The sequence below is a fragment of the Balaenoptera ricei genome, chromosome 20, assembly GCF_028023285.1.
Source record: "Balaenoptera ricei isolate mBalRic1 chromosome 20, mBalRic1.hap2, whole genome shotgun sequence".
Taxonomy (NCBI): Eukaryota; Metazoa; Chordata; class Mammalia; order Artiodactyla; family Balaenopteridae; genus Balaenoptera; species Balaenoptera ricei.
In genome coordinates this window covers 46927745-46942652 of record NC_082658.1, presented here as the reverse complement: position 1 = coordinate 46942652, position 14908 = coordinate 46927745, and the positions used below count along the sequence as shown (strand labels likewise).

The 14908-nt window shown below is 40.4% G+C and overlaps 1 long non-coding RNA gene across 4 annotated transcripts in view; it reads left to right on the top strand.

Annotated features, from left to right (window-relative positions):
* Positions 1-19: 19 nt before the first annotated feature.
* Positions 20-14908, top strand: part of LOC132354894 (uncharacterized) — an 81946-nt gene continuing 67057 nt past the window's right edge. The window contains exon 1 of one of the 4 annotated variants that reach the window (XR_009499450.1): positions 20-926. This is a non-coding gene — a long non-coding RNA (uncharacterized LOC132354894). Of the gene's footprint in view, positions 927-4833; positions 5108-6705; positions 6758-14908 lie in introns of those variants that run through there. The other 3 variants (XR_009499452.1, XR_009499449.1, XR_009499451.1) reach the window with 3 other exon arrangements.

Genomic DNA, 14908 nt, shown 5'->3' with positions numbered 1-14908 from the left:
GGGGGAGCCGGAAGAGCGCCGGGGCGGAGGAGGAAGGGGAGGCTGCAGCACCAGCCCAGCCCCAAACGCTGGGTTGGAACTTACCGACTGTGCGTTTTAATTCTGTCTCATTTTCCCGGCCGGGAGCCCAGCATGGTATTTGTAAGTTGAAGAGCGTTTGAAAACGCAAACACAGAATTGTATAATACATATTAGCTCACAGCGTAAAGATTGCATGGAACTTAAACTGACTGAACTGTAAAGAACAAAAAAGACGTTTCAGGTTTTAACTCGGTGTGGCCACCTCCCCGGCCCTCATGTGCTGGGGAACTGGAGGTTGCAGTGATGCAAACAGTGAGAAGACAATGAACATCGCTATGCACCCACACGTCCGGCCGCGAACGTTCTGACGAGAGCCAGCCGGTTTTTGGAAGGGCCGAGGTGACCCGAATTCAGGAACAGGGAGACCCGGGCATGATGGCGTCCCGCCCTACCATGAGACCTGCCGGGGCTGTCTTTGTCCTGGCTGCTTCCTGCAGCTGGGCCTGCCTCGGGGCTGCAGCGAGGCTGGCGGTCAGCAGTGTCCCTGCCACTGGCCAAGGCAGACCCCACCGTGTCTGCTGAGAAGCAGCCCTTCCCGCACCCAAGGTCTAGGCCTCTGGGAGGCAGCTAACCATTCACACAGCAGAGCTGATAAACGTGTCAGTGTCTGCCAGAAGCCAAGTTGGTTCCCGTATACAGATGACATATTTGCATTTTAATTGGCTCTTCTGTGGACTCTAAACCTAGTTCCAAAGGAGGACAGCTAAGGCTGGGAATTTCAAATATGCAGCAGATGCTAATGGGAGAGGAGTTGCATAGCCAGACTCTTTTGAGAGATCTCAAGTGACAGCACCTAGGCATGGCTACTTCATCTTTTTCTTTGCATAAGGATAATTCTTCCAATGGTGAGATGTTTAATACCAGGTACAAGAAATCATCCCCCCTCCTTTTAAAAAAAAAAATCATTTTGTTACATTCAGTAAACATATTTATTGAGGCTTGCTCTGTGCCAGATACTGGGGCTAGTTGTTGAATATTTATAGTAGAACAAAAGAAAAATTTTAATGCAGTCTTGTAGCTCAGATACCAATATTTTTGTCAGTCCCTGCTAATTCTTCTAACCAACTGCTATTACCTCTGTTTACATGTACTGTACCAAACAAATTCATGGAAAATACCAGTTCTTGAGTGTCTGTGAATTGTTTTGGTGACTTTTTCGTACAATTGTTTAATTCCACTCTAGTTTATTACTGCTAGTCAACAGACTTCCAGACCATTTCCTCAACTGACAAAGTATGACAATGGAATGAAAAATAATTGTATGATTTGCGTACTCATTAGTGATAATATCTGCTGTTTATTGGGTCCATGCTACATGTCAGGCACCGTGCCATATAAGTGCTTTTGTGGATTAACCCATTTAATACCCACAGCAGTATGAGCAGTGTATTAATCATTTATATTTTACCAACAGTTAGTAACTTGACGATAGTTACAGAGCTCTGAAGTGATAAAGTGCTAGATTTGAACCCAAACTTGTCTCCTGCCCTGCCCTGCTTCGATGCTACCTTGTCTCTCATAAATGAACCCTACCATGAGAAGCAAATATGTACGTGGCATTTCATATTTATATTTGCTATGTTAATGTCAAATCCGAATGGCTGTCTTATCACCTGCATATCCCATAAAGCTGAGATTCTCCAGAGTTTTATTCTTGTTCCACAGCTGTTTTTCTTCTTCCACACTCTCCCTGCGTTATGACAACCTCTCTTTGGGGTTTAATTACCAGCTCTATGTGAAGACTCTCAAGTCCAGACCTGCCTTCTCTCTTGAGCTTCAGATTTACATATTCAGATACTTAGAGTAAAGCCTGACATGTCACAACTGAGAACATAGTCTTCTCTCCCAAAGCTGCTCCATCTGTTATATTCCCTGGCCTAGTGAGCACGTCCATCCAGTCACCCAAGCCAGAAGCTGGAGTGTTTTTAGACTCAGGCCACTCTCCCCCAACCCCATGTGGCATGAATCAGTCCACAAGCCCTGCCAGTATTTTCTCTTAAACGTTCTGGAGTCTGTCTTCTCTGTTCCAAAACAGCTGCCACTGTCTTAATTCAAGAGCTTGTCATGTCATCTCTCTTAACACTCCTTTATAACCCCACACCCTAAGAAACCGCCATCAATACCTTGGTGCATTTCCTCCTAGGCTTTTAAAATTTTACTAGCTGTGTGTCCTTGGGCAAATTTGTTAACCTCCCTATGCCTCAATCTTCTCATCTGTAAAATGGAGATGGTAATATTACCTACTTCACAGTTTTGAGAATTAAGTGAGTTAATATGAGAAAAACATTTAGAACAGGGTCTGGCAACAGAGTGTCAGATACTAAGAGTAAGATATAAGTGTTAGATACTATTTTTCTACATAATAATCCCAGCTAACTGCAAAAGTGAAAAATCAAAATCTCATAAAATATAAGGGATTGGCAAAGAGCCATAAAAATAACATCAAGTATATGTATAATCAAAATCACAAGTAAAAGTTCTGGAAAGCATTCACTTCCAAAACAAAGCTGATCCAACCACTAGAAACCCGTTCTCTTGAATCTCATTCTTGAGTTATTCAGAAAACATTGCTGCTGTGTGGTTATCTACTAAGGGTGATTTAGATTTAGTCATGATTTTTTTATGTGGATATCATTTCTTTTGAAATTTTTGAATCAACATTTACTATCTTGAAATATAATTTAAAAAAAATTTACATCCTGTCTTATTCCATTTTCTCATATCTCAGCAAAATGTTGTATTAACAGTTTGGCATTGGGAATTCCCTGGGGGTCCAGTGGTTAGGATTCCATGCTCTCACTGCTGAGGGTGTGGATTCAATCCCTGGTCGGGGAACTAAGATCCAGCAAGCCACGCAGCTTGGCCAAAAAGAAACAACAACAAAAACACAATTTGGCGTTTTCATGTAGTTATATCTCTTAAGGATGTATTTTTCTACACTGTTTTCTTATACTGACAGGGAAGTACATAAGCATTAGAGAGGGGAAGCAAAAATTATTACATTCTTTTGTTCAAGGAGAATAAGTATAACCATTTTATATGTAAATAATTAGAATTTTGGAGTAGAATACAATATAAAATTTTGTGTCTTGCTTTTTTTCTTTCTCAAGATAAAATAATATTTTCCTATGTAGATAAACTTCACCACATCATTGTAGGTAATTTTAACTTCATTTGGAGGGGAGTTTTTTCCTTTCCTTCTTCAGAATACATAATATTTAATAGTGCAGAAAGGTGGGCTTCTCCTGTAATTAAACTCTCATTACTCATATGGACAGTGTAGGTATATTCCCCGTGATGTTATGAATGTATCCAATTCAAAATTGTGGCCTGTTTTGGGAGACTCCATATTCACCAAAAGTTAGAACAATTCAAGTGGGTTGTCTCTGAAGTTACAGACAAACCTCTAAATTAGCTTTAAATTGGGAAGGATTCTTGCAGGATCTTGTTTCTGAATGTATATCCTGGTGAGAGTAGAAAGTAAGTGTTCCCTTCCTATAACTAAAGGGAAGCAATGTTTACTTAAAATAACAATCAAACATGACTTTAAAAAAAGAAACCCACTAATAATTGTACAACAGGAGTTTGAAGCCTACCACCACCAGAAAAACAAAACAAAAACAAAACAGAACAACAAACCAACATCCAAAATCCCAAATATTTTATCGTCCCCTAGTGTGGTTAAATCTCAAAGATGAAAAAGATTGCCATAGTCTTTTGACTCACTATTGACTGAGACCAGACAAAAAAAAGGTAAGAACAGCCTCATTGTTTAAGCAATAGGAAAGTTGCTTGTGTGCCTGTTTGTTTTGCTTTTTGGACCTTTTTGCTATTGTTGCTACAGCTCCCCCAGGCTAAGCCTAGGAATTCACCCAAAGTTATTCAGTGCTTGGGTCCTAGAGCAGGAGTTTCGGATCTTGGGATTTGTGGAGTTAAGTCTGGGATCCTGGATTGAAGAGTGTGGAATTTGCTCAGAACTTAGCTGGACAAGCAGAATTTATACACACAAACATGTGCATTAATAAACTGTAGTAGATACCTTGATAGTTGTAGAACATACAGGAAAAATAATAGAGCCCAGAGGACAATTCTGGAGGCAACTCCTTTTGGCTGTAGTAGTCTTACTGGGGATGAAGTGTCTAGAAATGCCCCTGCTTTTACCCTGCTGTCTTATTTTTCACTTTTCTTCCTGATTTCACATTTTTTGTGGGGTGTTTGACAGTGTGGTATGAGCAGAACGTTAGTATCAGGTTTTCAAAGATATATAATTTGATCTTAGTTTACAACTATACCCAGAATGACTCAAAGTGTGGAAAATGGTGTAGCCAGTCTAGATGTTTCTACATCTATGTCTGAGCCAGAACGCTCCTGGCAGCCTATAGGAAGTTATCGTATTATATCTAAAAGGGTAAGTGGAGACCCTGTCTCCAGTGTTCTGTAGGATTCCCAGAGCTTGTTGCTGAGCTGACTCAGCTCCATCCCCTTCTCCTCTCCTTACCCCCAAACTCAGGGCACTTACACGCAGGCTCAGTCCTTTAGCTCAGTCCTGGACCTTCAGGAGAAATCTGTATAAAATGGAATATTCCATGCAGTGACGGAGATTTTCCTCATATCAATCATTTTTCTCTTCCTCTGATAGAGCTTCGCATTTTCATTTTTCTGAATGTTCCTGCCTGTGACCATCTGTAGAGATTATGAGGGGGAAGAAAATTATCTTTCACCGACTGCATGAAAGGCAAGGGTTTCTCTTACTTGTCCTCCCCTCTATTCTTTGTTTGGGAAATGCTTCTGTACTCTTCTCAACTTCAGTTGCCTGACTTTGGGGGCAACTTTTTAAGTCAGCTGTTTCTTTCTCCCTTCTGTTGGAGGGTGCCAGCATTGGCTGGAATTTGAGTCCTTCTCCAGGGACCCAGAGAATCCCGCAGACAGCTCACAAGCTATCTCTACTCGAGCTGCTGGCCCCAGCCAGTCTTGCCCTGGTGGAATGGATTTGAATGCAAGATCTTCCAACTGATACCTTTACTTGGTAACATACGGGTCATCGTTTCTTTTAGGCTGAGGAATTTCTGACTGATTTCCAACCCTCCTCCATATCATTTCTTTTTAAGTTCTTTTTTAATCTTCCATATTGTTTTACTTTCTGAATTTGTTTTTTCCTTTCTATGAAATGCATTCTCTTGGTATAATGAAAATGTTTCATTTTCTCTACTTGGTTTTAACTTCCTTGAGGGCCATGACCTTTCTTTATCTTGGAGTCATTTTTAGATTTTGCACATAATTTATATTCAGTAGATGTTCGTTGAATGGAATTGAATTGAATCTTTCATCTGACTTCCCACTAGGGTATTTGAGGTAAATTGAGAAAGCAAGTGTTCCTATTACTGTCTTTACAAAAATCAAGAGAAATCAAATTCGAAAGTTTGCTAGTAGGAGAGTTCAAAGATTAAGGCAATTGTGATTGAAGCCAATAAAAAAAAAAATTTGTGTGATTTTGCTTATTACTTTTACCTGGAAAAATAAGTGTATTGAAGAAATCATCTCCAGTGTATAGTTAGGAGTCTTCGAGACTAGCATTTAAACTAATTTCTCAGAGGCATAGAATCATTTTCAGATTCATAGCTGGAAGGGACCTTAGTGATCATACAGTGTAACCTTATTTTACAGGTGATGAAACTGATAGTTGATTCTACAAATGAGTTTCTCACATTCATGTGACTAGTTAGTAAAAGAATGAAGATGGGGCACAGGTCTGCTCATGAGGAGCCTGGCGCTTTTCACATTGCACTGTAGTTCTTTTACCATACTGTGGTTATTTGTATACATGCCATCTCCCCTCAAAGTGTCATTGGTTAATAGAAGACAGAAGCCATGTCTTTTTCATCTTGCTATTTATGGAAGATAAAAGGTATAATGCTTGGCAAATATGGCCGCCAAATGGTAGGTGCTCAATTAACTCCCTTTGAATTAATTAAATTCTTACCTGATGAAATGTGTTTCTTCTTGGCTTCATGTTCATGAGAAGCCACTTTTTATTTACTCATTAAATATTTATTGATTACCTACTATGTACCAAGTACAATGCTAGTATCAAAATGAGAGTTAAAATGAAGATCTTGGGGAGTGGGGAAAAAAAAAATGAAGATCTCCTTTCAGCTCTCAGTCTATATTGAAATATTACTGTAGGGTATTAAATATCTCAATTAGAAAGGAAAGGCAGTGAATTCTCAGCTGATCTATTTCCTTTTTATAGACTTGTTTGCATTTCATAGAATTTTAGTGCTAAAGGGAACTTAAGGTCACCTAAGATCACATTTTCAGTAAATGGCAAATTTGAGGACCAGAATGAATGTCATCTCCCTCAAAATCCAGTATTCTTTCCATTACAAATAATTCCTTCCTTTCTTTTGCATTTTTGGAACAACATATGCATTAGTTAAACTTATGAGTGTTAATAAAACGGAGATCCATACTTCTTTTCGATTAGATATCAAATGCCTGAAGGGGGTTATGGAGAGAAAACAGGACAACTGATTCTTACCCAAAAAACAGAAAATGTCTTAATCATCTGCTTCAAATGATAGGATGTTAGAGCCGGAAGTTTCCTTAGGGACCAACTGAGCAAGCCCTGTTAGTTCCAGATGAAGATGCTGAGGCTCAGCTTCACCCAAGTCACGTGGTAGGTTTCTACCAGAGGCAGGGCTGGAATCCAGGTCCCTGGACTCCTCATCCATGAGGCCAGTGTTTCCCAAACTTCAGTCGTTTGAAAACTACCTTTTCAATTTGTCCAAATCCAAATATTATGTTAGTATTTACTTAATATTTTCATTTGAATCAAGTTTTTTTGTTTTGTTTTATTTTGTTTTTTTGGCCATGCCTTGCCACTTGTGGGATCTTAGTTCCCCAACCCAGGATTGAACCCGGGCCCTCAGCAATGACAGTGCAGAGTCCTAACCTCTGGGCCACCAGGGAATTCCCTATTTTTAAAATTAAAAATTTTCTAATATGTAATGTATTTTTAAACTTCTGGGCTTCCCTGGTGGCGCAGTGGTTAAGAATCCACCTGCCAATGCAGGGGACATGGGTTCAAGCTCTGGTCCGGGAAGATCCCACATGCCGTGGAGCAACTAAGCCCGTGCGCTACAACTACTGAGCCTGTGCTCTAGAGCCCGCGAGCCACAACTACTGAAGCCCATGCACCTAGAGCCCGTGCTCCACAACAAGAGAAGCCACCGCAATAAGGAGCCTGCGCACTGCAACGAAAAGTAGCCCCCGCTCGCCACTAGAGAAAGCCCGCATAGCAACAAAGACCCAACACAGCCAAAAATAAATTTATTTTTTAAAAGAACTTCCATTTACTCCTAAGAAAAAAGGTTGCCATTATCATAAATGGGAAACCAGTGTTATTTGCTATAACTAGAAGACAAACATAAAAATTAAAACTTTGGAAATATTTCTAAATTCTGCTTAATTACTCCTCTTGCTGAAGGCATGGCTCCCAAGGTTTACTCTCTTTTTAAAGAGAGAAACAACAAGTATTAGAGACTCCAAATGAGAATTACTTCTTGATGTAATTAAAGACAATTGAAAGGGAGTCACTTTCTCTCTACATATTTTTTGTCATTTTATGCGGCAGCCAAAAAATGTTTTGTATACCACCAGCAATTCAAACTCCACAATTTGGGAAACACTACCCTGACCTATAATAGCATGTATTGAAAATGCATTTTGACCCTGTACTCTCATCCTTGGGTAACACTGTATTTTATAAACATTAATTGGTTCTTATCTAACCTGTGTCTTAAAGGCATAGATTGTTATTTCTTCATCCCACAGAGGAATGAACTGAGTTCCAGAGAGGGTTGGAGAATTATCCCAGCACAGTGATAAGTCTGAGCCAGGGGCAAACAAGCCAGGCTTAAATTCCTGATAAGGATTTGGCCACCTTCCTTCCCTTGATGTGACCTGGGAATCTAGGAGTTGTGCAATCCTTGTGGCTTGCTCCAGCTGTCAAGCAAAGGGCTGAGGCTGGGGCAAAGGCTGACTTTTAAACTCAGTTTGGCCCTTGCCAGGTTAGCTCATTTAATCCTGCAGCAAATGTATCCCATTTCACAGAAGGAGAAACAGTTTCAAAGAGGCTAAGTGACTTTCCCCAATTCTCACACTCCTAAGAGGCAGAGCCAGAATGTGAACTCCCCTTCCTACTTCTTAAGCTCATGTGCTTCACTGACACCATGAAATTATACATTTGGAGACCTGGGTTCTAGTTTGATTTTGCCACCGTTCAGAAAATCAGAGGATCCTGAGCCATTACCGTCTCTGCCTGCTTTGCCCAGTCATGGGTTTCCTTAGTTTTCTCATCGCCTCACAAAGGGACACAAGTGGATTCGCGTTGTAGGCCCTTCGTTCCATCTCTCTTCCCTGCATAAGTACCATTCTGCCCTTATTTTATTTTGCATCATACTGTGACATGATTAGAGCAATGGCAAAGTTTGAGAAATTGGTTTAAAAAATTGAAATTCCCAAATTAATGCTGCTAAGAATCAACATAAACTAGACGAATTTTTTTTCAGATGTAGAAATAATCCATGCTGAGAGATAATTTATAAATCGACTTGGCTAGCTCCTAAATCTTATCAGGAAGGCCTTTGGTGAGGGGGTGGGGAGGTGAGCGGAGGCTGAGGGGGACCTGCTTGGAGGGAGACGGTTAACAGGGAGATTGAAAGGGCCTTAAGTGAGGGGAGGGGGAGGAATCTTAATAAGCAGGAATTCAGAGGGACTTGGGATGAGGAGCAAAGCGTGGGGGGGATAGAGAGAGGGATGGCGGGGAGTGGGGGGACAGGAGACAACGAGGGAGGAGAGAGAGAGACAGTTTTCTTCTCTTCAGCTCCTTAGCCTGACTGCTCTGCCTGCAGCAGCCCCTGTGTATATCTTAGGGTCTTTTCCCATTCCTTGAGCTGGCAGTGCCCTCAGCCAAGTAGAAGATAGAGACCTAGCGCTCCTTTTTGCTCCCTTTGGGCAGCAGGTCCTCCAGTGGCCTGATGCCTTGGAGAATATCATCTTCATTTCACATTTTAGCAGGTCATTCATAAACACTTCCTCCTTCAACTTCCATGGGCGCCCCACCCTACAGTTCTCACACTGACTCAGCCATGGCGCTGCCATCTCCATGGTCCATTGTATCATATATTTTAATGCATAAGTTTTGTAAAATATCTGGGGAATACCTTCAAATGGGGAAATAAGTGTTCTGTCTTCCAATTTTATTTATTGAAATATAGCCAAAAGTTAATGGACCCATATCACATGAGGAGCTAGCGAGTGACATATCCTTCTTCTCAATGGCTTGTCTGATAACATCACTAATTTTGGATAATTCATTTACCATTTCACCCCCAACACAGCCTATTACACACACACACACACACACACACACACACACACACACAAATTCTAATCATTTTCTTTGTCAATAAATGTAAGGATTGTGGGTAGTAAATGGCGTTTTAGAAGTTGGGACCCCCCTCTGATATCAATGCTTTAAAATATTTTTAAACTAGTCATTATCACCGGAGAGATTCCAATTTATTGACAGGCAATTTGAAAGCACAAAGAAATTATTTTCAGAGTCACAGAGCAGGGAATAGTGAAAGTCCTTGAGTCAGTGAATAAGCCAACAGACAAAATCTCTCATTGTTTGCCAAGCTCTTGATTTCTTCTCTTGGAAAAAGTGATTTCAAACCCAAAGTGATTTCAAACAAACGTCTCTCAAAGGGAATTAAAACTTGAGGTAGGTGAGAAGGAATTAAGAGTGTAGGTAGTCTCATAAAAGAGCTTGTCTTCAGGCCCAGACAATACCCATCCCAGGAAAGAACCTGCAAATGTGACCGTGAGGCCAGGGTAGAAACTCTTTGATAAGAAGTCAGGAAGAACAGACATTAACCGAATTTGTAACTAGTGGAGGATTTTTACCCAGAGGGGTTGATAACAGAATGAAATTGACCTAGAGAAAGGTCTCTAGGAGGGATCCCTTGGGGAATTAGGAATCAGGAAGATGAACAGTCATCAATCAGAAGGAACCATAGTCTGGAAAGTACATCATTTGGATCTAGAGTGGTGCCAGAGTTCAGTGGAAAAAGTCCAGAACTTGAAGTCTGGAATTTGAGTCTCTCTTGCTGACAATTCACATGACTTAGGGTATGCAGCCTGCTGTTCCACTCTTAGAAATGCCTGCTGAATAAAAGAGAAAGTATGTGTGAAATGCTTTATGTCTCTAGAAGGAAAAACTATGTATAAAGGCAGGATAGTAATGTAATACTTTTCATTCAGCTCTCAGGCTTCATTGGACTCATTAGAAATTTATGTAGCTGGAATTACCAAATGATTTAAGGAATAAGCTCTGAACTATGGAGGAGCAGGCAGTTCTAAAATGGATACAAGTGAATTAGTAAGATAAAACCTAACTATTTTATTGCTTTGAAATAGGACTAGTGAAGCTGCCGAATATACAATTTGTTTTTCTTCTGCCAGAGTAGAACCATTTTCCATGAACTTTTCTTTATGTCTTTCTTGTTGTTTTCCTCCCAACCCTATCTTTTTTCTCTTTTAAAAAAAAACTCTCATGCATGTACTCCTTTGGGGGAGGGTATTGTTAAGGGGTTAACTACCTAACTTTTTTCACCAATGCCTTGACTTAAATTAGTCCTAATATTCCCAAATTATGTTTCTATATGTGAACTTGGGTGGAAAATAATAAATGCTAAGGGAAAGGTCAAATTGAGGATGTGGAAGAATTGGCAAGAAGTTGAAATCCAAGGGCTTGAGTCATGAAAAGGAAATAAATGAGGCTAAAATATAGTTAAGCCGTGAGAGGAATTAAAGTTTTTTCTTAAGTGAAAATTATTGTTTATGGCCGTCACTATACCAGTCCCAGAACTCAAGGCTCCTCAAGTCCATGAAACATGGCTCTGAAAGGAGCTGCTTCAGTGTATTATCTTGTTTCAATAACTACTTAAATTTTCATGCATTTAGCTCCCAAGATACAGATAAGAGAAGGCAGAGAGCTGGGGAGGAGAGACACTTGTTGCCAAGATTTTCTTTTTGTAGCAAATGAGTCTTAAAGAAGGAAGAGCTCATTCTCTTATCCCTTGAAATCTTACTGTTTCATATTCCTCCCCAAACGTGACCTTCCTTTCAACTTGTATTGGAACCTCTCCAGAACTAAATTCTACTGTCCAATTCAAATGATAACCTTTCCTATTTCCTTTCTTCTTCTTCTTTTTTTTTTTTTAATTAATTTATTTATTTGGCTGTGCTGGGTCTTAGTTGTGGCACGCAGGATCTTTGTTGCCATGTGTAGGATCTTTAGTTGCAGCATGTGAACTCTTAGTTGTGGCACACAGGATCTATTTCCCTAACCAGGGATTGAACCCAGTCTCCCTGCATTGGGAGCACAGAGGCTTAACCACTGGACCACCAGGGAAGTCCACTATTTCCTTTCTTTTTGCCTGCCCTATTACAAATAAGTGGCACAGAACTCGGCTTTTTATTAAAACTTTCTTGTAACAATGCTATTTTTTTTTAATTAATTAACTTATTTATTTTTGGCTGCTCTGGGTTTTCGTTGCTGTGCACGGGCTTTCTCTAGTTGTGGTGAGCGGGGGCTACTCTTCGTTGCAGTGCACGGCCTTCTCATTGTGGTGGGTTCTCTTGTTGCGGAGCACGGGCTTCAGTAGTTGTGGCACTCGGGCTCTAGAGCGCAGGCTCAGTAGTTGTGGCGCACGGGCTTAGTTGCTCCACGGCATGTGGGATCCTCTCAGACCAGGGCTTGAACCTGTGTCCCCTGCATTGGCAGGCGGATTCTTAACCACTGCGCCACCAGGGAAGTCCCAACAATGCTTATTTTTATCAAAATATTCCATTCAACTAGTTTAGGGAGTCAAATGATGCTTAAAAAGTCTTCTACCAAAAGCAACATCTCCTGATGCCCTTGGATCTCGCTCATCATCACTTCCTGCCACCCAGCAGCAACTGGTCAACTGGTTAAATTGTTCTCTTCTGATGTCTACCTCCATATTTCTAAGAAGCATGTGTATATTATCTCTTTTTATTTTGTCCCAGAGCAATTTTTGTAAGTTAGGCAATTGTGAAAAGCTTAAAGATGTGAACAAGCTGTTTATTTGATCAAGTTTATTGTTCTTCAAAATTCAGGCATTGAGTTTAATTCGTCTTCAAAGTACAAAATGTACATAACCAACCTGCAGTACACTATTCTGAATGATAAAGTTTTTGGAAGTGCAAACCCAAAGAAGATAATGCATTTACCCAACTATAAAATCAATGAAATACAATCAGCCAGGATTCAATCGGAGACTCAGAACCCACAGGAACAGAAGGAGCAGAATGCACTAGGAGCTGTGTGTGTGTGTGTGTGTGTGTGTGTGTGTGTGTGTGTGTATCATGTAAATCATATCTAATCTTACGCAATTGTGGGGCCTGTTTAAGCAGTCTCTGTAAAGCTGTTGTGATCACACCTAATCCTGGAGCTTGAAGACTTCAGCAAAGACAGCCTGGAAGGGAAGATAGATATAAAGTAGGGAAAAGCAAGTACAACCTGGAACCTACAAGCATGAGCTAAAACCCCAGGAGGACAGACTGAAACCATGTCACTTCTCACTGCCTCTAACCTTGATGGTATAGATAGCCTGTGGGAGAAGCTGTCCCCTTCATTATATATCTAGCCCAGGAGTTGAAAAAGCTGGAGAATGATTCAGGGGAAGGTGGAGCAGTTGTAGGTCCAGCCACTGTCCCATGCCAACAAGGTAAGCCAGCAGATAAGCAATAATATGACCTACAAAGTGGTTGCTTCTTGGGGCTTCCCTTGTGGCACAGTGGTTAGGAATCCACCTGCCAATGCAGGGGACACAGGTTCGAGCCCTGGTCTGGGAAGATCCCACATGCTGTGGAGCAACTAAGCCCATGCGCCACAACTACTGAAGCCCGTGTGCCTTAGAGCCCATACGCCGCAACAAGAGAAGCCACTACAATGAGAAGCCTGTGCGCCGCAACGAGGAGTTGCCCCCGCTCACCGCAACTAGAGAAAGCCCGCACGCAGCAACGAAGACCCAACGCAGGCAAAAATAAATAAATACATAAATAAAATTTATAAAGAAAAAAAGTGGTTGCTTCTTTGCTTCCAAACCCCAGATCTGTGTAAAAATGTCTCTTGTAGTTCACCCTAGCCAGAAACATACAGGGAGGGAATTTTGAGTAATTATTATTATCATAATAAATAAATAGTTCAGGATTCAAGTATGCATCCTGCCCCCTTACCAAGAGAACAATGGAAAAGTCATCTAACAATCCTGGGACCATGTGTACTTTGGGAAAAATGACTTGTAAGAGGAAAAAAAGAAGAATAGTGGTATTTCATTCCTGGAAATTACCTAGAAGTCCATCATCAGGGATATTTGCCCAGCTCCTTTTCTACTGCCCAAATTAAGATAACTGCTGGATAAACCGAGGTTTCTAAAATTGTATTCCCTAAATTTTTAATAAAAGATAGCAAAGCTAGGCTTTTACTTCAGAGCCTTTTCATTTTCAATCACCACCTTATTTAAAAGAAAACAAACAAAAGGCCTCCAAATCATCTCTGTAGTAATCTGATTTATTTTCTTACCTCTTGGCATTTAGGTGAATTGTGGTTTCACTTTTTTTTAAAGTAGGTAGGCTTAAGTTTCTCTGTTATCACAGTGGAATTTAAGAATTGCTGTTTACACTGTTTAACAACCAAGAACAATGCATACTGTTCAGTAGAGGGTAGGTGAAGCTGGACACGTATTAAATTTTGAGTATTAAGAAAAGTGCTATGGTGGAGCCAAGAAAGTTAATGTTTTTAGATGAACAAACTGTTTCCATTTAGAATAACTCTCTCTCTTTTTTTTTTTCAGGGAAAGTCATATAAAAGGAAGGACTTTACCTAAATTTTAAATTTTAATTATAAATTAAGTTTAGGTCTCCCTTTTTTCTCCTAAGCTATTCATAGATGAAGTTCATCATTCTTTCTACTGTACGACATGGGATATAAGCAACAGAACAGAAAAAGCCCCCCAAAACAAAAACCATTGTATCTGTTTCTCCCCAGCTTTCTCCATGTCAACAAAAGTTAGGAAACAAAAGATAGTCATAAAAATCTCCACTACAGGAAAACTCATCCAAAATAAATTATGTCTTTTTTTAATAAATTTATTTATTATTTATTTATTTATTATTTTTGGCTGCGTTGGGTCTTCGTTGCTGTGCGCGGGCTTTCTCTAGTTGAGGCGAGCGGGGGCTAATCTTCTTTGTGGTGCGTGGGCTTCTCAGTGCAGTGGCTTCTCTTGTTGCGGAGCACAGGCTCTAGGCGGCGGGCTTTCAGTAGTTGTGGCTCGCAGGCTTCAATTGTTCTGGCTTGCGGGCTCTAGAGCGCAGGCTCAGTAGTTGTGGTGCGTGGGCTTAGTTGTTTCGCGGCATATTGGATCTTCCCGGACCAGGGCTCGAACCTGTGTCCCCTGCATTGGCAGGCGGATTCTTAACCACTGAGCCACCAGGGAAGCCCCATAAATTATGTCTTTATAAAAATGAACTTAGTAGAAGTTGATCATATCAAACACAAAAAGCAAGCAAAATTGTAAACCATATAAAGGAAATCAATCTAACTTATAAAATGGCATTCAACCAGTCCAATACTTTGTATAAAAATTGGATAACTTGAAGAATTACAGTGATTGTGTCACAAAGGTAGAGGTAAGATGTTTAAATTACAGGAAGTTTTAAAAATAATTTTTAAGTG